General features: G+C 45.0%; 1 protein-coding gene across 4 annotated transcripts in view; it reads right to left on the reverse strand.

The window, feature by feature from the left end:
- Positions 1 to 23,499, reverse strand: part of ASXL2 (ASXL transcriptional regulator 2) — a 246,614-nt gene that overhangs the window by 199,817 nt on the left and 23,298 nt on the right. Inside the window, exon 1 of one of the 4 annotated variants that reach the window (XM_075126274.1) lies at positions 9,603 to 9,636. The exons of the other annotated variants lie outside the window; for them this stretch is intronic. The gene's annotated coding sequence lies outside the window, so the exon portion shown is untranslated. Of the gene's footprint in view, positions 1 to 9,602; positions 9,637 to 23,499 lie in introns of those variants that run through there. 4 annotated transcript variants of the gene reach the window in all.

Below are 23,499 nucleotides of genomic sequence, written 5' to 3' on the forward strand. Positions count from 1 at the left end.
ATTTAGTCCTCCAGTGAGACAGGCCACTAAATACTAGTCCTTCCTCTCTGCAGCCAAAATTCCATCTTCAACAACGAAAAGCCTAGGTAATGGGGCTGGGTGTCATTTCCAGGTGCTCATTATGTCCCTTTGAGGAGAGAGGGAGCAGTAAACTGTCTCTGCACCACAAACAGGGAAAGAATGAGAAATAGGCAGTGATGTTAACACCATGTGTCTCCTGTGAAATTCCTCTTCATTCATTCCCTTGAAAAGACCGTTAGAGTTGGCATATTAAATACTGTAATTTTGTCCTGGTAATAATCAGAGAGAGGAGGGGGGAGGTGAGGAGGGAGAACAGCTCTGAGAGGACTTGACCCAATTTCAAGTATCTTTTCTACTCATCCAATTAGCCAAGTGCTATTCAAGGTTTTAATCAGAAATGAGGTCAAGAAGGAAGGGGCAGCACTGATGTAATTAGAGACCGAGAGCCATAAAATACATCTGCACATGTTGCTGTTTTCTCCAGTGTTCTAACTTATAAAATGTACATCATCTCAAAGCATGCTTCTTCTGGCTGGCTGGTCTAGTTGAGGGAGATAAAAGCACTTCTGGAGGATCACACCCCTATTTTAGTTCAAAAATGTAGCTGATCAATGAAGATGCTGCAGCTTCTCTCATCAAAAAGGGGCTTCCAAAAAAGGCAGCAAGCCACATTGAAGCAGCACTGCCAATGATGCCCACATTTTCTTTTTTAAACTAAGAGCCACCCGCTGAAAACCTGTGGCAGATCAGTGTTAAGTATAAGGAAACAGGTACTAAGCTGAGATAGGAAACCAGCTCTCAAGTTCTGTGTCATTGGGAGCAGCTGAAACAATCAAAACAAACTGAAAAACACTGCTTCAAAGCACCTGCATTTCTGTTTCAGAAAAATGCTCTCCCACACATAGGAAGAAGTGCACTGCCCCTTTCCCCCTTCCCTAGCCTCCACAACATCAGACTTGCCACAGATAGCTTTAGTCCAAAAAGGCATCCTAAAGATCCAGAATACAGACCACTGGATGCAGGCATCAGAAATCTTGTATTTTGCAACATTTCTTTGAAAGGGAACCTGGAAGAAATGTATTCTAAAGGAGAGACTTCAAAGTGGCTGGAGGCCTGGTGGACCATCCAGGGAGGGTTTCCAAGCATAGGAGTGTCACATGGAATACAGAGGCAAGGATAAAAGAAGAGTATAAAGGAAAAGTTAGTTTTGAAGCTTGGACAAAGTGAAGAGAGAAAGGACTAAAGGAGAAAGACAACTCTGCTCCCTCTTGGCAACACACAGGAATAGTATTAATACTTTGCATTTAAACACAAACAGTGAGAGGAACTATATAACTATATAAAAGCCTTAGATAGAGCTTTCAACATTCAAACAAATGCGCTGAATCTAAAACAGGGGTTCTCAAAGTTCATTGCACCGCACGACTGACAAAAAAATTACTATATGATCCCAGGAGGGTAGACTGAAGCCTGAGCGCACCTGAGCTCCACCACCCCTGGCAAGGGGGCCAAAGCCTGAACCCTGCCTCCTGAGCATGCTTTGAGCCAAAAGCCTGAGCCCCATCCAGGGCTGATGCCCTCGGGCTTCGGCTTTGGCCCCGGGCAGTGGGGCTCAGGCTTTGGTTTCTGCCCTGGGCGGTGGGACTTGAGCTTCGGCCCTGGGCCCCAGCAAGTCTAACGCCAGCCCTGGTGTCATAAATATAAAGAGAAGGGTAAACCCCTTTGAAATCCCTCCTGGCCAGGGGAAAGCTCCTCTCACCTGTAAAGGGTTAAGAAGCTAAAGGCAACCCCGCTGGCACCTGACCAAAATGACAAATGAGGAGACAAGATACTTTCAAAAGCTGGGAGGACGGAGAGAAACAAAGGGTCTCTGTCTGTCTATATGCTGTTTCTGCCGGGGATAGACCAGGAATGGAGTCTTAGAACTTTTAGTAAGTAATCTAGCTAGGTATGCGTTAGATTATGATTTCTTTAAATGGCTGAGAAAAGAACTGTGCTGAATAGAATAACTATTTCTGTCTGTGTATCTTCTTTGTAACTTAAGGTTTTGCCTAGAGGGGTTCTCTATGTTTTGAATCTAATTACCCTGTAAGGTATCTACCATCCTGATTTTACAGAGGGGATTTCTTTACTTCTATTTACTCCTATATCTATTAAAAGTCTTCTTGTAAGAAAACTGAATGCTTTTTCATTGTTCTCAGATCCAAGGGTTTGGGTCTGTGGTCACCTATGCAAATTGGTGAGGCTTTTTATCCAACATTTCCCAGGAAAGGGGGGGTGCAAGTGTTGGGAGGATTGTTCATTGTTCTTAAGATCCAAGGGTCTGGGTCTGTAGTCACCTAGGCAAATTGGTGAGGCTTTTTACCAAACCTTGTCCAGGAAGTGGGGTGCAAGGTTTTGGGAAGTATTTTGGGGGGAAAGACGTTTCCAAACAGCTCTTCCCCAGTAACCAGTATTTGTTTGGTGGTGGTAGCGGCCAATCCAAGGACGACGGGTGGAATATTTTGTACCTTGGGAAAGTTTTGACCTAAGCTGGTAAAGATAAGCTTAGGAGGTTTTTCATGCAGGTCCCCACATCTGTACCCTAGAGTTCAGAGTGGGGGAGGAACCTTGACACCTGGTGACCCCATTACAATGGGGTCCTGACCCACAGTTTGAGAACCACTGATCTAAAATATTGTAAGCTCTCCAGAGCAAGGACAGGACTGTAATCAAGACAACGACAGCAAGGGATGATTAAAAGGAAAAAGATGGATGAGAAGGACAGGTGTTAGAACTAGGGCTGTTGATTAATCGCAGTTAACTCACACAATTAACTCAAAAAAATTAATCGCGATTAATCACACTGTTAAACAATAGAATACCAATTGAAATGTACTAAATATTTTTGGATTTTTTCTACGTTTTCAAATATATTAATTTCAATTACAACACAGAATACAAAGTATACAGTGCTCACTTTATATTATTTTTATTACAAATATTTGCACTGTAAAAATGATGAACAAAAGAAATAGTATTTTTCAATTTGCCTCATACAAGTACTGCAGTGCAGTCTTTTTATTGTGAAAGTGAAACTTCCAAATGTATATTTTTGTTACATAACTCCACTGAAAAACAAAACAATGTAAATCTTTGGAGCCTAAAAGTCCACTCAGTCCTACTTCTTGTTCATCCAATTGCTAAAAGAAACAAGTTTGTTTACATTTACAGGAGATACTGTTGCCCACCTCTTAATTACATCACCTGAAAGTGAGAACAGACGTTCACATGGCACTGTTGTAGCTGGCGTCACAAGATATTTATGTGCCAGATGCACTAGATTCATATGTCCCTTCATACTTCAGCCATCGTTCCAGAGGACATGCTTCCATGCTGCTGATGCTTGCTTAAAAAATAGTACATTAATTAAATTTGTGACTGAACTCCTTGGGGAAGAATTGTATGTCTCCTGCTCTGATTTACCCACATTCTGCCATATATTTCATGTTATAGCAGTCTCTGATGATGACCAGCACATGTTGTTCATTTTAAGAACACTTTCACTGCAAATTTGACAAAATGCAAAGAAAATACCAATGTGAAATTTCTAAAAATAGCGCTACAGCACTCATCCCAAGATTTAAGAATCTGAAGTAACTTCCAAAATCTGAGAGGGATGAGATGTGGAGCATACTTTCAGAAGTCTTAGAAGAGCAACACTCCAATGCAGAAACTACAGACCCCGAACCACCAAAAAAGAAAATCAACTTTCTACTGGTTGCATCTGACTCAGATGATGAAAATGAACATGTGTTGGTCCGCACTGCTTTGGATCGTTATCGATTAGAACCCTTCATCAGTACAGATGCATGTCCTCTGGAATGGTGGTTGAAGCATGAAGGGACATATGAATCTTTAGTGCATCTGGCATGTAAACATCCTGCAACGCCAGCTACAACAGTGCCATGCTAGCAGATCGAGGGTCGTGATCATTCCCCTCTATTCGGCATTGAAGAGGCCTCATCTGATTAACTGTGTCCCGTTTTGGGCTCCACTCTACAAGGAGGATGTGGAAAAATTAGAAAGAGTCCAGCAGAGGGCAAAAAAAATGATTAGGGGGCTGGAGCAAATGACCTATGAGGAGAGGCTGAGGGGACGGAGATTATTTAGTCTGCAGAAGAGAAGAATGAGGGGGGATTTGATAAGTGCTTTCAACTACCTGAAAGGGGGTCTAAAGAGGATGGATCTAGACTGTTCTCAGTGGTAGCAGATGACAGAACAAGGGGTAATGGTCTCAAGTTGCAGTGGGGGAGGTTTAGGTTAGATATTAGGGAAAACTTTTTCACTGGAAGGGTGGTGAAGCACTGGAATGTGGTACCTAGGGAGATGGTTCAGTTCAATATCCTTAAAAATGCACCAGGATTCATCACAAACTGCTAACATCACTGTCTTTACTCACACTAAGTGATAAACAGTGTTTAAAAATGTGTGGCCATGGTGTGACATTACCCAGGGTATAATCTGGACTACTGAACAGCTGTCCCCTCAATTCTCCAACCTGGGGTGCCTTTTATACTGCTTCACTGTGAGAGCGCACTCCTGGCCTGCTCACACACAGACTGTAGCATGTAAATTACTCCCAGTGGAGTTATACCAGTGATCTAGCCAGCCACTCTGGAATTATACTGCAGAGTGACACCATAGAATCATAGAATATCAGGGTTGGAAGGGACCCCAGAAGGTCATCTAGTCCAACCCCCTGCTCAAAGCAGGACCAATTCCCAGTTAAATCATCCCAGCCAGGGCTTTGTCAAGCCTGACCTTAAAAACCTCTAAGGAAGGAGATTCTACCACCTCCCTAGGTAACGTATTCCAGTGTTTCACCACCCTCTTAGTGAAAAAGTTTTTCCTAATATCCAATCTAAACCTCCCCCACTGCAACTTGAGACCATTACTCGTCGTTCTGTCATCTGCTACCATTGAGAACAGTCTAGATCCATCCTCTTTGGAACCCCCTTTCAGGTAGTTGAAAGCAGCTATCAAATCCCCCCTCATTCTTCTCTTCTGCAGGCTAAACAACCCCAGCTCCCTCAGCCTCTCCTCATAAGTCATGTGTTCTAGACCCCTAATCATTTTTGTTGCCCTTCGCTGGACTCTCTCCAATTTATCCACATCCTTCAATTTATCCACATCCATCTGGCCAGCAAATTCCCAGTCCCAGAAATGTGTGTCTTGTACTGCCCAGCTCTTTCCTTCTGGACAATATCATTTTATTAACAGAAAATGAGGTGCACAAACCCAAAGTATTGCAAATGGAGGTTCCCAAGCACTTTTATTGTTCTATCCAAACACTGATTTAAATAAAATCTTCCTGGAGTTAAACTAGTTTTAAGTGATTACAAGTAAAGAGGCATAAAAGTCAGAACTGGTTACAACAAAATAAAAGGGAAAAAGTGCAAGCTAATCCCTAATTTTACAAGCTAAGTGAATTTAAAGCAAAAGGGTTTCTCTCATCACATGCTTACAGCAGTCTTACTGGATTTTGTTTAGCCAGGACCCCTCCCCCAGTCCAATGCCCCTTTTCTTATCTTTCAGGCATTATGGATGTTGTGAGTAGAGATGAGGGGAGAGGTGTGATCTGGGGCCTCTGCTGCTCATTTTTATCTCTCTTCCTCCTCTTTGAAAATCACCTCTAGCTGAGATTCAGGAAACAGAAATTCCGTTTGCCAAGATGTAAATTTGTCGCTCACACCTGTCTTCCCGCCAAAGAACAGCCGCTTAACCAGGTGAGAGTCTCTTTGATTATGCTGACACCTGGCTGAGGTGCTAGCCTTTTGTCTCTGGGGAACTGGTTTGAAGCTGTTTCCATAGATTTGGAACATTTATTATTCAGTACAATTTTATAACTTTAAATACACTGTTGACACACATTTGACCAGGACAATAATGATCAGCAAATTAGAGTTTTCAAATGATATCTCAAAAAGGCATACTGTGTATGAAATTGATCATAAGTCTTTAAAATGGTGAACACAGGGGTACAGACTGTCACACATGGGTTACCTAACACATTTGCTAACTAAACCTCATTTTCCCAGTGTAGACAAGATCAAGAAAGTCAGTTATCACAGTCAGTAACATTCAGTGAAGATTACATTTGATGTGAAAGGCCACTTTGGGGCTATGAAGGCATCCCACGTCTTGCATGTCAGAGAAGTGTCTCTACTGCAGTTGCTCTTGGTTTGGGATTAAGGCGTGCTCGCATGTCCATTCTCCTCCATGCCCCATCTAGGTCTGCTGCAGCAGCTCTGACCAGCTTTAACTTGTTCATCTCCAGGGTCAGTGCATTATAAGAATGAAGTACAAAGTGGAACTAAAAGGAATACCTAGATCAAGCATTTTAGGCATATTATTAGTAACACCACAGATTATTAAATCTGAAAGCTGACCAAATTATGTTTCATTCTTCATGCTCTCCATTTTAAACTGTACTGAACTCTTTCCATTCCACTTGTATCACAGAAGGATTTTAAACAGAAGCTACTAAAAATTAGACATTTTTAAATCAGCAGGGCCAAATAACTTGCATACAAGAGGGTTAGAAGAGCTAGCTGAGGAGCTCACTGCAGAGCTCACTGCACCATTAATGATGAATTTCAGTAAGTCTTTGAAAACTGGGGAAGAAGTTCCAGACAACTGGAAGAAAGCTAATGTTGTGCCAATATTTAAAAAGGGTAAATGGAACACCCAGATAATTATAGGCCTGTTGGTCTGACACAGACCCTGGGCAAGATAGTGGAGCAGCTGATACTGAACTTGATTGATACAGAAATGTAATATAATTCATGCCAATCAAAATGGGTTTATGGAAAAACTGGTCCTGTCAAACTAGCCTGATATCTTTTTTCGATGAGATTACAACTTTGGTTGATAAAGGTAATTGTACTGATGTAACAGACTTCTGAAAGGCCTTTGACTTAGTACAGCATGACATTTGATAAAAAACTATAATATAAAATTAACTTGGTACACAGTAATGGATTAAAAGTTAGCTAACTGATAGATCTCAAAAAGTAATTGTAAGTGGGGAATTATCACTGAATAGGGAGTATTTCTAATTAGGTCCCACAGGGACTGATCCTTGGTCTGACACTATTTAACATTTTTATTAATGACTTGGAAGAAAATAAAATCACTGATAAAGTTTGCAGAGGATTGAAAAAATTGGGAGAGTAGTAAACAGTGAATAGAACAGGTCAGTGTCACAAAGCAATTTGGATTGCTTGGTAAACTGGGCGCCAGCAAACAATATGCATTTTAATACCACTAAATGCAAATGTATGTAGCTAGGAACAAAGAATGTAGGTCATAGTTACAGGATGGAGGTCTACCCCGGGAAACAGTGACTCTGAAAAAGCTTTGGAGGTCATGGTGAATAATCAGCTGAACATGAGCTCCCGCTGTAGTCAAAAACCTAACGTGGTCCTGGGCTGAATATACAGGGGAATCACAAGTAGGAGTAACAATTTGACTCTGCTGTGACTGCTGCAGGAATCCTGTGTCCCGTTCTGGTGACCAGGGTTCAGTAAGGATGTTGATAAATTAGAGAGCACTCAGAGAAGAGCCAGGAGAATGATTAAAGGACTAGAACGTATGCCTTCTAGTGATTGAACTCTTTGAGTCTATCTATTTAGCTTAACAAGAGAAGGGTAAGAGGTGTCGATTTCTATAAAGTATACATGGGGAATAAGTACTGGATAACAGACTTTTCAATCTAGAAGAGAAATGGCTAGAAGTTGAAGACTAATTCAAACTGGAAATAAGGTTTTTATTTATTTTATATATTTATTTATTTTAAACAGTGGAATATCTCACAATTGGAACAATTTACTGGGGGTTGTGGTGGATTTTCCATTGCTGACCATTTTAAAATGAAAATTGGATAATAAAATTGTGTATTTTTCTAAATCATCTGCTCTAGGAATTCTGTTGGGGAAGGTCTATGGCCTCAAGACTAGATGATCACAATGGGTCCTTTCTGGCTTTGAAATCTATGAAGTGAAAATAGACTCCATCTCATTGGATTACAGTTTGTTGGACTTCCTGCTTACCCTACACTGCACAAGACTGCAGCGATCAGGGTGTAAATACTGTAACAAGATGTTTAAATGTAAATAAAACATCCCAGGAAACTGAAAAAAAATTCATTAAATGCTTCTGTTAAGTATTTGTACATGTTTGTAAGAAGTACACAATCTGCAGTTTTTGCTTTAACTCTGTTGTAGTGTCTGAACTGGTAAATGACAGGAGAATACTTTAGCTGCAGTCAGCAAGACTTTTCACTTAGAGTTAGTGTTTAGGAACAAGGAAGTAAAATACATCAGAAAGTAAATAAAACTGCATTCACCACAGTCCTGGGATCCTGGGTGTGGCGCTTCGCCTTCAAGACATTCTCCCCACTTTTCTAACCCTCCTCCCAAGCACGTGAGCCAGGCAGAGAGCTGAACTGAAACTAAACCCTTGATCAACAGATCATGCAGTACCCATGCCTCTGTTACACAGTCTTTAGCATACAAATTACTGCATGCCAGTACTAACAGGCCAAACTACGCTGTGGGTCAGTTTGACCAAATACCAAACTCAAACAATCTCTACTTTTTCAAAGAATTTTGCAAAGGGCTTGCAAAGTTTCTTTTTAATAAAGTTTAAGTGTTTCTTATTTCTCCGCTCCCCAAAACAGACTGGAAAAGGATCAAAAAAGAAAGTTACAAAGGTCTGAGATCCAGTTTTATGGTCTGCTATCTCAATCCATCCTGGAGAGAGAGCGCCCACAACACCACATAATAGCACTGGAAAGCTGGGATTTCCTGTCTCTCTCAACATGAACTGAACATATGTCTCTCTTCTACAACCTGAAGAAGAGCTCTGTGTAAGCTCGAAAGCTTGCCTCTCTCACTAACAGAAGTTCGTCCAGTAAAAAAATACTACCTCACCCACCTTGTCTCTCTAATATCCTGGTACCAACACGGCTATAACGCTGCATACTACTTGTGTCAATGTAATTTTTTTTTAAAAAGTTAATAAGTTTTAGTCAACCTCAAATGAAGTGACAGGGAGCAAAGAAAGCTGAGTGACCTGATGAATTATAACTTGTTTTATTCTCCATGGCTTCACTATCAAAAACATGAAGTTCCTGCTGTGTAATGATTTCAGAACAGAAGTCCCCAAAGTTTGGGGCATACCCCTCCTAGGGGAGCATGGAGGGGCCAGGCCAGCCAGTCCCTCCCCTCCCCGCCCCCAGCTCTGCTCCTGTCCCACCGCCAACCGCGTCCCAGCTATGCGCCTGGCCACATCCCCAGACTCGACGCAGCTCCGCTCCCGGCCCCACACCAGCCCCCAGCCTTGGCTGCAGCTCCATTCCCCTAAAAAGTAGAAATGCAAAACAAGATTAAAATCCATTGTTTTAAATTGAGGTTTCCTGGCTGCTGAATTAAAGTAATTCAAATCAGATCAGTGATTTGAATCAAGGCAGTTTAAATCAATCTACCTTGTTAATAACTATGTCCCTGCCTTCACTATGAAAAGAAATGGTTACTCACCCTATGCACTAAACTGTGGTTCTTCAAGATGTGCGTCCCTATGGGTGCGCTTGCATCTCCTGAACCTTCGATCTGAGATTTTTCACAGCTGTATCTGTTCGGCCCATGCAGTCTTGTGCTCTGTGCTGTTATATAGCACACAGCACAGGCAAATTGCCCTCAGTTCCTTCCCTACCGTGAAACTCCATAGCAGAGAACTCCAAAGCAGAGGGGAAGGAAGGCGGGTAGGGGAGCACCCACAAGGATGTAGCGTCCCTGGGTGGTCCACTCTAAGTGACTACTGAGCAGTTCCCTTTAAGGAGGAGGGGGCTTCTGAGCCGAGACCAATATCAAGGAAGTAGGGCTGAGCCAAACAGCATCAGAAGCAGAGTCATGAGTTATTGCATAGAGCTTGGCAAACTTTTGTACAGAGGTCCAAGTCGCAGTTCTACATATATTTCAATGATGAGACTATTTTTGAGAGAGGCTGTAGAGGTGGAAATAGACCTCTTTGAATGAGTTGGTATGTCAGTGGGTGCTTGGAATTTATAAGATTGCATTAATTATTGAAACCAATTGGATAGCCACTTGGGAAGTTTTTGTTTAGAGACTGCAGACCCTTTTGATCTGTCTGAGATTGAGACAAAATTTGGTAATCTTTCTGAAAGGTTTAGTCCTGTCAAGAGAGGCGGCCAGGGCTCTCCTGACATCAAATGTGTGTAACAGCACCTCTTCTTTGCCTAGGTAAGGTTTAGGGTGGAAGATCGGAAGTTGAACTGTCCGTAGAGATTGACTCCCAGGTCTGCTAGAAGTAGTAAAGGTGGTCATTGAAGGAAGGCACGCAAGTGAATCAATGCAGCTAGTAAGAATAGGGATGGTACCTCAGGACCTCAATAACCCTGTCAAAATTGGTGCTTGGAGTTAGAAGGCTGGGAGGTCAAAGATCGAGAAGTGAGTTTTCTTCTCTGGAACCTCTGCCACTTGAGTTAAGATCGTACAATCTATGAGAGCTCAAGTATTGGGTGTGCAGACGTCTGGTGCGTCTCTGTGAGCAGGTGCATAGACCCCAAGAAAATGCAAAATAGCCCTGGAGTCCTTTAACATGTACAGAGATTCATCCATGTTGTCTGCGAACAGTTTAGTACCATCAAAAAGGAGGTCTTCAGCCCTCTTTTGGGCCCCCTTTGGAAACTGTAAGAGCTGAAGCCAGGGTGCCCTCCTTATAACTACCAGTACAGAAACTGAACAGGCAGCAGCATCCGCCGAGTCGAGGGAGGCCTGCAGTTGGCCTTCTGCAAGAATTGCCTGGAGTTGCGCTCTATGTTCTGCTAGTAGATGCTCAATACGTGAGTTCAGTTGGTATAATATGTATGATTCTATTTCACCATTAAAGCCTGCTAACTGGTGATTCAGAATGGTAAGTAGCTGAAAAATCCAGTTTTCTACCAAACAGGTCAAGGTGCTTGTGATCCTTGTTGTAGGGCATGGATTTAGCATGGTGCTGCTTCCCATGTTTGTTAACTGCATTGACCGAAGAGTTAGGAGAGGGATGAAGAATAAAAATTGCGTCCTTAGATGGAACATAATATTTCTTATCCGCTCTCTTGCACGTAGGCGGAATTGTGGTTTCTCTGTGATGGGTGGTGCTCAAAGCCCTAAGGAATTGCTGGTGATAGGTCACTCAAGGGTCCCAGTCTGGCCAAAGAGGTGGCACATATGGCAGAGGGTGGAGGCATCCATAGGTGTTGATACCAGCGAGATGGTGGTTATGGTCCTCTCTCACAAGTAATACCAATCTCCTCCCAAACATTTGGAAAAGAACTTCTGTAGGAATGGAGAGGAGAGCCTTGCACAGATATTTGGGATACTGAGGCAAGATCATCATCATCAGAATCCTCCTCTTCCAAATTAATCTGTAGCAGTGAAGCACTGGAAGAAATGTGAAGTGAAACTATCAGTACCAGGCAAACATCCAGAGATCTGGAAATCCTGATGCCAACAGTATATCACAGCCAAGCAATGGTGAGTGAGGTGTCTTGAACACAGCAAGGTCTTAAGGTAAGAAGAAGAAAACTGGGTGCAATACTCCAGACATAACCTTAACAGTGCCGAATAGAAGGGAATAATCATTTCCTTCAATCTGCTGACAATGCTCCTACTAATGCACCCCAATATGCTGTTAGCCTTCCGGGCAACAAGGGCACACTGTTGACTCGTATCCAGCTTCTCATCCACTGTAATCACCACATCCTTTTAGGCTGAACTGCTGCTTAACCAGTCAGTCCCCGGTCTGTAGCAGTGCATGGGATTCTTCTGTCCTAAGTGAAGGACTCTGCACTTGTCCTTGTTCAACCACAGCAGATTTCTTTTGGCCCAATCCTCCAGTTTGTCTAGGTCCTAACCCTACCCCCCCAGCATATCTACCTCCTCCCCCAGCTTAGTGTCATCCGCGAACTTGCTGAGGGTGCAATCCATACCATGATCCAGATTAATGAAGATGTTGAACAAAACCAGCCCCAGGACGGATCCCTGGGGCACTCCACTTGATACCAGCTGCCAACTAGACATTGAGCCGTTGATCACTACCCATTGAGCCAAATGATCTAGCCAGCTTTCTATCCACCTTATAGTCCATTCATTCAATCCATACTTCTTTAGCAAAGCTTTTGATATGGTCTCCCCCAGTATTCTTGCCAGCAAATTAAAGTCAAGATATCTCACATCCACTGCTTTTCCCCTATCCACAGAGCCAGTTATCTCATCATAGAAGGAAATCAGGTTGGTCAGGCATGACTTGCCCTTGGTAAATCCATGTTGACTGTTCCTGCTCACCTTCCTCTCCTCCAAGCGCTTCAGAATGGATTCCTTGAGGACCTGCTCCATGATTTTTCCAGGGACTGACGTGAGGCTGACTTGCCTGTAGTTCCCAGGATCCTCTTCCTTCCCTTTTTTAAAGATGGGCACTACATTAGCCTTTTTCCAGTCATCCAGGTACTCCTCCGATCGCCATGAGATTTTAAAGATAACGGCCACGGCCTGTGCCAAAAAGTGATAGTGGCTGAGGGAGCTGACTGACAGTACCACGAATCTTGACTGCTCTGAAGAGAGTCCAGACTGAGCCCCAGCGTGCTTCTTTGATACCAGGTGAGAAGCGGTAGCACTCCTCTTGATGTCTTACTCTGTTGACAGTACCAATGACCTCTCTGAGCCCTGGACTTTACAATCATAGAATCATAGAATATAAGGGTTGGAAGGGACCCCAGAAGGTCATCTAGTCCAACCCCCTGCTCAAAGCAGGACCAATTCCCAGTTAAATCATCCCAGCCAGGGCTTTATCAAGCCTGACCTTAAAAACCTCTAAGGAAGGAGATTCTACCACCTCCCTAGGTAACGCATTCCAGTGTTTCACCACCCTCATAGTGAAAAAGTTTTTCCTAATATCCAATCTAAACCTCCCCCACTGCAGCTTGAGACCATTACTCCTCGTTCTGTCATCTGATACCATTGAGAACAGTCTAGAGCCATCCTCTTTGGAACCCCCTTTCAGGTAGTTGAAAACAGCTATCAAATCCCCCCTCATTCTTCTCTTCTGCAGGCTAAACAATCCCAGCTCCCTCAGCCTCTCCTCATAACTCATGTGTTCCAGACCCCTAATCATTTTTGTTGCCCTTCGCTGGACTCTCTCCAATTTATCCACATCCTTCTTGAAGTGTGGGGCCCAAAACTGGACACAGGACTCCAGATGAGGCCTCACCAATGTCGAATAGAGGGGAACGATCACGTCCCTCGATCTGCTCGCTATGCCCCTACTTATACATCCCAAAATGCCATTGGCCTTCTTGGCAACAAGGGCACACTGCTGACTCATATCCAGCTTCTCGTCCACTGTCACCCCTAGGTCCTTTTCCGCAGAACTGCTGCCTAGCCATTCGGTCCCTAGTCTGTAGCTGTGCATTGGGTTCTTCCGTCCTAAGTGCAGGACCCTGCACTTATCCTTATTGAACCTCATCAGATTTCTTTTGGCCCAATCCTCCAATTTGTCTAGGTCCTTCTGTATCCTATCCCTCCCCTCCAGCGTATCTACCACTCCTCCCAGTTTAGTATCATCTGCAAATTTGCTGAGAGTGCAATCCACACCATCCTCCAGATCATTTATGAAGATATTGAACAAAACCGGCCCCAGGACCGACCCTTGGGGCACTCCACTTGATACCGGCTGCCAACTAGACATGGAGCCATTGATCACTACCCGTTGAGCCCGACAATCTAGCCAGCTTTCTACCCACCTTGTAGTGCAATCTTTAGGTTTGGCTGTGTTCTCAGTACCTGAGGAGCCAGCAGCCTTGTACGTACCAGATTGGAGAGCAGTGGGTGTTGAAGTAGCTGCAGCCTTTAGAGGCTAACTTCTTTGAGGTAGATTCTCTGCCTGGAGAACTTAAGACACAGTCTTTGGGAGTCTTCTAAGAGGGACCCAAGACACCTCTCATATGACCTCCAAAAGTGCAGTTTGGAGACCGTGAACTTACTCAAAAACCAGCATATGGGGGCCTCAGGCCAGGGTCAAAGACCAGGTGCAGAGAGCTCTCCATCATGAGCATGAGACCTTTAATCTCCCTATCTTTTCCTGACTCTAGATTTTAAATGCCAAACAGAAGCTGCACTACTGGGAAATATGAAATTCTCCAAGGCAACAGATGCACTGGGAGTATCTGGCACTGACCTGGATTACCTTCCAGCATGACAGGCAATTTTGAAACTGGAAAAACCAGGCATGCTCTCCCAGTCAAGTAAAAACTCCCAGAAGGGGAGAAACTGTCTAAAAGGGCAAGTGCTCTCTCGCTCTCTCCCCGCAAAGAAAGTACTTCAAAAAGGTTTTTTTGTTTTGTTTTGTTTTTGAACTACTAAAAGAACTGAAGGAACACAGCTGAGGTAAAACTCAGTGTGGACAACTGCTAAAGCTCAATCTCAGGCCAAGGTGGTTGAGAGGGAACAGAGGGTAGTTCAGCCACACAGTGATATATAACAACACCATGGAGCATGAGACTGAGTAACACACATGCGTGGGCCAAACCGACACTGCTATTAGAAATCGCCAATCAAAGGCACCGGGGACACATGCGCACCTCAAGTGGAGCACCCACAGGGACACTACATGAAGATAGGTATGCTCTTACTGAGTGTCAGAAGGTCAAGGTGAAGACAATGGGGGTGCCTAGGGTTTACCTCAACCTCCTAACTAATGAAGATTAACTGCTTTGCCTTCACCAAAGACAATGCTAGTAGCCAATCCTACAGTAAACTTAGGGTTTATTAACTAGGACAGAGAAATGAGACTTATTTACAGGATAAAGCAGGTAACATACCAGGGATGGGCAAACTGCAGCTCGTGAGCTGCATGCGGCTCTTTTACCATTAAAGTGCAGCTCTGCGTTCATTCTCTGCCTACCTGACTGAGGGAGGAGCTCGGGGCTTCTGCCCTGAAGCAGGGTGATGGGGCTAGGGGCTTCTGCCAAAGACAACTGGTGCCTGGTGTGTGTGTGTGTGGGGGGGGGGGGGGTAAGGCACAATTTTAAAGGTTTGCCTCCCCCCCCCACTCAACAGTTTGAGTCACACCCTCTCCTTCCCCTCAGTGGCCCCTCACTGCAGCTCCCAGATGTTAGCTCCACATGGAGAGGCAGCGGCAAACAGCTGGAACCTACGGAGAGGTAACAGCTAAAGCAGCTGCTCTCCCTGCAGCTCCCAGCTGTTTACCACTGCCTCTCCCTACAGTCGCAGCTCCCAGCTTGCTGGCTCCAGCAGCTGCTGTGCAGGGACAGGGCCCAGAGGCACCACGTGACTGAGCGAGGCCAGCAAACCCTGGCAAACATCTGGGGGGCACGTGACCCCATGTGCCCCCCAACGCATCGCCTCTGGCTTCTGCCCAGTGGGGACGGGGGTCTCAGGGCTTCAACCCCACAGGGCACACCTGCTGGGGCTTGGGCCTTCAGCAGGAGCAAGATTAAAGCCCCAAGCCCAAGGTAGGCATGCCCTGTTGTCGAACTTCTGAAGATCGTCCTATGTGGCTCAGAGGGTCAGTAAGTTTGGCCACCCCTGATATATACACAGATGAGTTACAAGTCTATGACTCCAAAAAGTGGCAGAGAGTTGTAGTAATAGGTCAGCCCTAAAAGACATTCAGAGTTAACCCAGGTTGACCCTGGGGAATCTCTGCTTCGGTTTCCTAGCTCCAGCCCTATGAGAGTCCAAACAACAAAAGAGATGAAAAATGTTCACGTCGGCTATCTTTATTTCCTTCTTCCAGAATTCAAGCTAATGGGATGTGCTTTCTTGCATGTAGCTCCTTCATGGGTGTGAGAGGGCCATTAACCAAGTCTTTTATCGTGATGTTCCACAATGTCCATTTGGTTTTGATAGTCCACGATGGGCGGTGGACCAGTCCTCCTGATTGGGTTCACAGGTTCAGAACAAGCATTTTTACAGTTATAAAGCAAAACTTACATACCACTTAATAGCAACTGATACAGACATTACAAGTGATATTAATGCATGCAGCAACTTACAAGTATTCCGTAGAGTTTATACACGAAAACATTCTTACAAGTCCAATACCAATCTTGAACAATATTAACATACAGGTGAGCTGGTCTAGTTTCCAGCTATGAATTTATCAGTGCTCAGCTGACACCTACAGCCTTGGCAAGAGCTGGCACTTGGTCCACCAGCATCATGGCAGGATGGACCACAAACAAAATCCCATACAGGTAATCGCTAATCCCCTCCCAAGTATAAATGTTACTCTCTGATCATCCTTGCAGTTCTATGGCAAATTAAACCAAGATGATCAACATATTTTTGTCCATAAGTCTCAAAGAAAAAAAACCCACAAATACCCATAAAAAAGGGCAATCAAACGGTGAGGGGGAAGGAGATTCCAGCAAGACAGAACACAGAATTAGAAAGTATGTATGTAATTTTTACCTTCCTTTAAGATGCTCTCAGCTGTGAGACGCCTGCACAGATGGAAGGAAGCCATCACAAAAAATGAAGACAAATAAAATGAACAAAAGAGGACAAGTCGTGTTTTTTCTAATTGAGTACAGGGAAAGATGTGAGAGAACACTAAGGCAGCTATAAAAACCCAATAATCACCATTGAGGCAGCAATGTACAACTGGCCAGCTGAAAATAAGGAACATTCCAAAAATAACACTTTTCATACAAGAGACCAACTCTCCCTACTATTAGTAATTATTTTAGTAAGGCTATTAATAGAGTCTAAATGACATTCTCAAGCAAACTAAGGAAATACAGTGTAGATGAAATTACTATGGGGGGGCACAGCTGGTAAGAGTAGTTATCAATGGTTTGCTGTCAAATTGGAAGGATGCATCTGGTAGGGTCCTGCGGGGATCAGTCCTGAGCCCAGTACTATTCAACAATCTAATTAATGGACTTGAATAATGGAGGGAGAGTATGCTTATAAAATCTGCAAATGACACCAAGCTGGGAGGCACTGCAAGCACTTTGGAGGACAAATTAAAATTCAAAACGACCTTGACAAAATTGGAGAACTGGTCTGAATTCAACAAGATGAAATTCAATAAAGACAAGTGCAAAGTACTTCACTTAGGAAGGAAAATATCAAATGCACCGCTAGAAAATGGGGGAAAACTGGTTAGACGGTAGTGCTGTTGAAAAGGATCTGGGGCTTATAGTGGATCACAAACCATGATGAGTCAACAGTGGGATATAGTTGCAAAAAAGGACAATATTCTGGGAGTGTATTAATAGAAGCATTGTACATAAGATAGGAAGTAATTCTTCTGCTCACGAAAGCTTATGCTCTAATAAATTGGTTAGTCTTTAAGGTGCCACAAGTACTCCTTTTCTTTTTGCGAATACAGACTAACATGGCTGTTACTCTGAAATCTGCTCTAATTGGCACTGGTCAGGCCTCCGATGGATTACTGTGTCCAATTCTGGGAAAGATGTTGGCCAATTAGAGAGTCCAGAGGAGATCAACAAACATGATACAAGGTTTAGAAAACTTGCGCTCTGAAGAAAGATTACAACAACTGGGCATGTTTCATCTTGAAAAACAGACTCGGGGGGACATGTTAATTGTCTTCAAATATGCCGAGGGCTGCTATAAAGAGGATGGAGATCAATTGTTCTCTATGTTCATTAAAGATAGGCCAAGAAGAAATGAGCTTAATCTGCAGCAAGGGAGATTTAGGTTAGATATTAGGAAAAACTTTCTAACTAAAGAGCAGTTGAGATCTGGAATAGGCTTCCAATGGAGGTTGTGGAATCCCCCATCATTGGAGGTTTTCAAAAAGATTAGACCAGCAGGCCCCCGACTTATCCCTGTCCACAGCCCCCAACCTCTGAGGAGCTGGGCCAGGAGCAAGGCTGTGGATCCGGGGGGGGAGGGAGGAGGAGAAAGGGATGCAGCCAGGGGTAAGAGGGACATGACTGGGGCTGCAGCTGAGGATGGGGCCGAGAGCGGGGCTATGGCCAGGGGCAGGGGCGGAGCCACAGCCAGGCTGCATTGGGGCTGGCAGCCGGGCCCATAGCCAGGTGCGGCTCCACTCCAGGCCTCACCCCAAGCCTGACATCAGGTCAGGAACTGAGCCATACGGCCAGCAGCCAAGGCTGGTGCAGGGCTGGCGAGGGGCAGGAGCAGAGCTGCCAGGCCATGGTGGGGGCTGGCAGCCGGACCCCTGGCTCGGAGTGGAGCTGCACCGAGGCGAAACACAGGACCTAGGGATGTAGCTGGGGGCGGGACCAGAGCAGAGCTGGTCGGCACCTCCCCACCACAGGGGCTGACCCATACCCCGTTCCCCCTGGACGTTCCTACACTCCACAGTTTGGGGACCTCTGGATTAGACAAACACCTGTGAGGATGGTCTACATCAGTGGTTTTCAAACTTTTTTTCTGGGGACCCAGCTGAAGAAAATTGTTTATGCCCATGATCCAGTGGAGCTGGGGATGAGGGGTTTGGGAAAGGCTCAGGGCTGGGGCAGAGGGTTGGGATGCGGGGGGTGAGGGCTGCAGGGTGGGGCTGGGAATAAGGGATTCAGGGTGTGGGAGGGGGCTCTGGGCTGGGGCAGGGAGACTGACTTACCTCCAACAGCTCCCGGTCAGCAGCACAGCTAGGGTGCAGAGGCAGGCTTCCCGCCTCTCCTGGCACTGCGAACCGCGCTGCCCCAGAAGCAGCCAGCAGCAGGTCCAGCTCGTAGGCGGAGGTGCGCAAGTGGCTCTGCGCAGCTCTTGCCCTCAGGCACCGCCCCCACCCCCAGCTCCCATTGGCCAAGTGCAGAGCCGGAGCTTGGGGTGGGGGCAGTGCATGGAGCCCCATGGCCCCCCTGCCTAGAAGCCGGACCCGCTGCTTCCGGGGCACAGTGCGGGGTCGGAGCTGGTAGGCCCTAGCCTGCCTGAGCTGGGCAGCACCACCAACGGGTCTTTTAACATCCCGGTCGGCGGTGCTGACCCGAGTGACCAAGTGCCTTACGTGCCATAAGACCCAAACTTTGAAAAATGCTGGTCTAGGTTTACTGGGTCCTGCCTCAGCACAGGGGGCTGGATTTAAGGACTTTGAGGTTCTTTACAGCCCTATGTGTCACGGGCTCTCCAGGATGCAGCCTGGGACTGTGGGACCACTGTGCCCCCTTAACCCTCCAGCCTGGGCTGCTTCCCACAGTGCTTTGCTAGTGACAAGCAGCAAACCCCTCCAGGCGCTGTGATCACTCAGCACAACCGTACGTGGAGCCCCACACCCAGCTAGATTGCATGAATGCCCCCGGAGCCGCTCCTGGATCACAGAGAAAGGCACCTGCCAAATCCCCACGAGCTCCCAGCCTTGTACCTTGGGAATATACCATTTTGCACTGCTCAAGACACGCAGGGCAAGTTTATTAATTGGTTCACTACTTCAGCAATGGAAAGTGAATATACACCAGCCTTTGTAAACCTAAGCAGATTTACCAAACACTTTAAGCACACTAACTGGTAAATATAAACAGTAAAATAAGTTTATTGACTACAAAAGATAGATTAAGTGATTATAAGTGATAAGCAAAAAGTCAGAGTTAGTTACCAAAAAAAATATTAGCATACAATCGAAACCCTCAACCCTATTAGACTGGGCAACATCGAGATTAAGCATTTTTTTTCACCCCACTGGATATTGCAGTTCATAGTACATAGGTTTCACCCTTGAAACCTGGGCCAGTCTCCTCTGTTGGAGTCTTCAGTCTTCTGAGTGTCCTTGTTGCTTGCAGCATAGGTGGGGGAGGGAGAAAAGGCCAAGCATGGGGCTACTGTTTTCTGTTTTATACCCTCAGTCCATGTGCTTGGGGAGCACAAGTCCAGGCATGTCTGGGGGGCATTGCTGAGTCACCAGGCAAGGTTGAGCAATTCCCGTGGTGTGGCCTCATGCAGGTGTGAAGGGTTCATGTAGCGTTCATGCACCTGGAAACCATCAGGGCTCACCCTGACTGTTGTGTAGGAGTGATGCACACATTGCTCTGCTCTGTCCAAGGACATGGACCATGGGAACATGGACCATTGGGAAGTCAAAATAAGGACATCAACCGTGGGAAGCTTCCTTGGCCTAGGCTCAAGGCCTGAGAAGAAAGATTGTAGTAGATAGAGGCTGGTAAATAAGAATATTAATCAAAGTCATATTATTTCCTTTGTTGATGCCTTTTGCGGTCGGAGTATGTAATGCGCAGGGGGGAGAGAAATAAAAGAGCTGGAAAAGCTGACAGGGGAGATCCCGTCAGCAGACCAGCCTGCTTGTTTGCCTAAAGCCGTGTCCTGTCTTGTATTGAACCGCCAAACAGGTGAGTCATTGCATTGTAGCTCCCTTGCTGGACAACGGCTGTTGATACCTGTCTGGGGGTTGGTTATCCCCTGGCTATTTTCTTTGGGGAGCTAGTATCTAGGTGCTTTCCAAACCGACAGCGTATTTTAGTGACAATCATACAACACAATTCTCATAACTTCATATGCATTAATGATATACATACTTAGATGGAACAGTGGGTTTCAGCAGACCATAACTTTTCCCATGATATCTTACAAGCGGTGTTCTCCCTAAGCTGTGCGGTCAGGCTGCCGCCCAGGAGTGATTCAAGTGATTCAACACTTGATAAGCAGCAGCATGCGTTCAGGTGCGCCCCCTCCCCCCCCTTGCAGCCATGTTGCTCCTACAGGTGCTCCCGGAACCCTCCTGTTGGCTGTGCGGGGCAGGGCAGGGGCCAGGAATGCTGATGTTAGGGTGTCCCCCTGCCCCTGTACCTGGGGGGGGAGGGATAGCTCAGTGGTTTGAGCATTGGCCTGCTAAACCCAGGGTTGTGAGTTCAATCCTTGAGGGAGTCATTTAGGGATCTGGGGCAAAAATTGGGATTGGTCCTGCTTTGAGCAGGGGGTTGGACTAGATGACCTCCAGAGGTCCCTTCCAACCCTGATATTCTGTACCTCATCTCCACAGAGCAGGGGAGAAGGGACAGGGCTCAGGACTTGGAGCAGGAGAGAGCTGCTGCGGTCTGAAAGAGCCTTCCAGGAGGTGAGTGAGTACCTTAAAGAGACAGCGCATGGCCTCTCAGAGACTTCCCCAGCAGCCAGCTCACACAATCACTCTCTCCTCACACATACACTGTCTCTCCCCACCTTTCCCCTACCTATGTACCCCATCCCTGCAGACCGGGGGCTCAGGAGAAGAAGAGTTTTCAGTGAGTGCCTTAAAGAGACAGCACACAGCATCTCTCAAGTTTCCACAGCAGCCAGCACACACACACACACTTTCACACTCATCTCCCAATACACACTTGTATTATTATTGTTGTTACTTCTTGGCACTTCCTGCAATGCACATATATTCTCTGTAATTTTATTCTTTCAAAGTGTGCTATTTTAGTGTTTTGACTGGTTGATGCATTTCATAATTTTTATTTCTCTTAAATGTAATTCTTTGTGTAGTGAGTTCTAAAATGCCTAACCTGTCCTGGCTAGAGTAATTATCCCTATGGTAACTTTTTAAAAATATTTATTATATCTAGGTTTGTACTGGTGGCAAACATCTGCACATACCTCAGTGCACATAACAAAATGTATTCCGCACATGGATGGAAAAAATTAGAGGGAACATTTTTACAAGGCAGGCGTTGTATGCAATATCACAATTATATACAAATGATGACCACGGGGGTCACAGGGCGGTCCCCTGAGGTGTAGAGTGTCCTACTACATTTCTAGGATTCTGTGAATTCCAGAGTATGGAGAGCCCAGAACAGCATTGCCTCTTGGCAGTAGAATCCAAACAATAATGCTTAGCAAGTAAGAGGAGGTGCCCATAAGGCTGCTCTGCTGCTGTCTATGGTGGAAACATCCCTGAGGAACAGAGAGGTGGCCTCGTCAGTCTCTCTTCCAACTGAAGCACAGTCTGATTTTAGGGAAATGCCCAATTTAAGCAGGCAGAGCATGGATGAAGCCACCACTGATTCAAGGGAAGATCCATGTAGCTCTGCTCCCCGCTGGTGACCTGAAGATTTTTTTCTCCTAGGAGGAAGAAAACGGTAAAAACCCTTATCCCCTTCAGTAGTCAAGGGAAAGAGTGGTAGAGCTGTATATTCTGCTGTACCCTCAACCTAAAGGTAATAGCAACTCATTCTAATTTCTGCAGCAAACTAGAAGTTATGACAGCTTGAAATTAATTCTAACAGAAGGCTTTTACTGAACTGTAATATGAACTGCTCATTTTAACACTTGTTATAACATCAAATGCTAAAACAAATATTCAAAATGTACTTCACTAAAAAACCCTCTGCACTGAAATGTCCTTCCATGCCACAAAATTTCTGTTTGTTGCAGCATTCAGGACTAGGATGCAACACAGTATGTAAACCCTTTATTATAAGTTCGTTGACAAGTACTAGGCTGCTGGCTTTTTCATTTTTTAATTCATATAAGGAAAAGCCCCTTAAAATTTTGTTTAGGACAATCTCTCAAGAACTATATCAGTTTTACAGCTATAAAAAACGTGATCTCCTAAGTTATGATTTTTTTTTTGTTCTGGACATTATCAGCAGCCTGAAAACCATATGACAATATGATGAACAAACCATCCAGGAAACAGAAAGGCTCCAACATTTCCACGAAGGAATAAACCTCTCTATTTTGGAGAGGTCATTTCCCAAGCAGGTAAGTTTATCTAGTGGATAGTCTTTGAAAAAAGATAAAGCACCTAAGATAAGTAGCAAGAGATTGAATGCACAATCTGAAGAAAAATCCCCTTAGAAACTAAATTTGGTAATTTGGGTAACAGGAGCCAACTCCCTTTGAAGTTCCCCCACGCATATTAGGAGGAATTTTTTAGGAGCTCAGACAATGGACAGAGATAGCCTCTCATAAGACCTACAGCTCCCAGTCTAACCTTTAGAACTGAAGAAGAGCATACACTCTTCACAGAAGGGACTGTCTTACTGTGTGTTTATACAATGCCTAGCATAGGAGACTGATCTGTGCACCATACCATATGTAGCACAATAATAAAAGGTCACAACCTATATTAGGAATGCTTTTTGTAGCCTGTGTCTACATGTTTCAATGCTTTTCTATGCATCTGTTTCTTAGAACAGATCTTTTTTAAATGGCATTGTAATTTGTATATGACTTAATATCAGGGAACAAGTGCTGGCTCATTGATCATGCCAGTTCTAACTTCAGAAAAGCCACACAAACAAATTGAATTAACTCCAGCCAAGGCACTCAGGTCACAGCAAACCCTCAGGTCCTGTAGATTGTTGCAGAAATGCTACAGACAGCAAGGGTTTTTCTGGATGGGTGAGGGGGGTCATGCTAGCAGAATGGGAGTCCTGACCTTTGAGATGCAAGTACATTTTATCTGGAAGAC

This window comes from Caretta caretta, chromosome 3 (genome assembly GCF_965140235.1).
Source record: "Caretta caretta isolate rCarCar2 chromosome 3, rCarCar1.hap1, whole genome shotgun sequence".
NCBI lineage: Eukaryota > Metazoa > Chordata > Testudines > Cheloniidae > Caretta > Caretta caretta.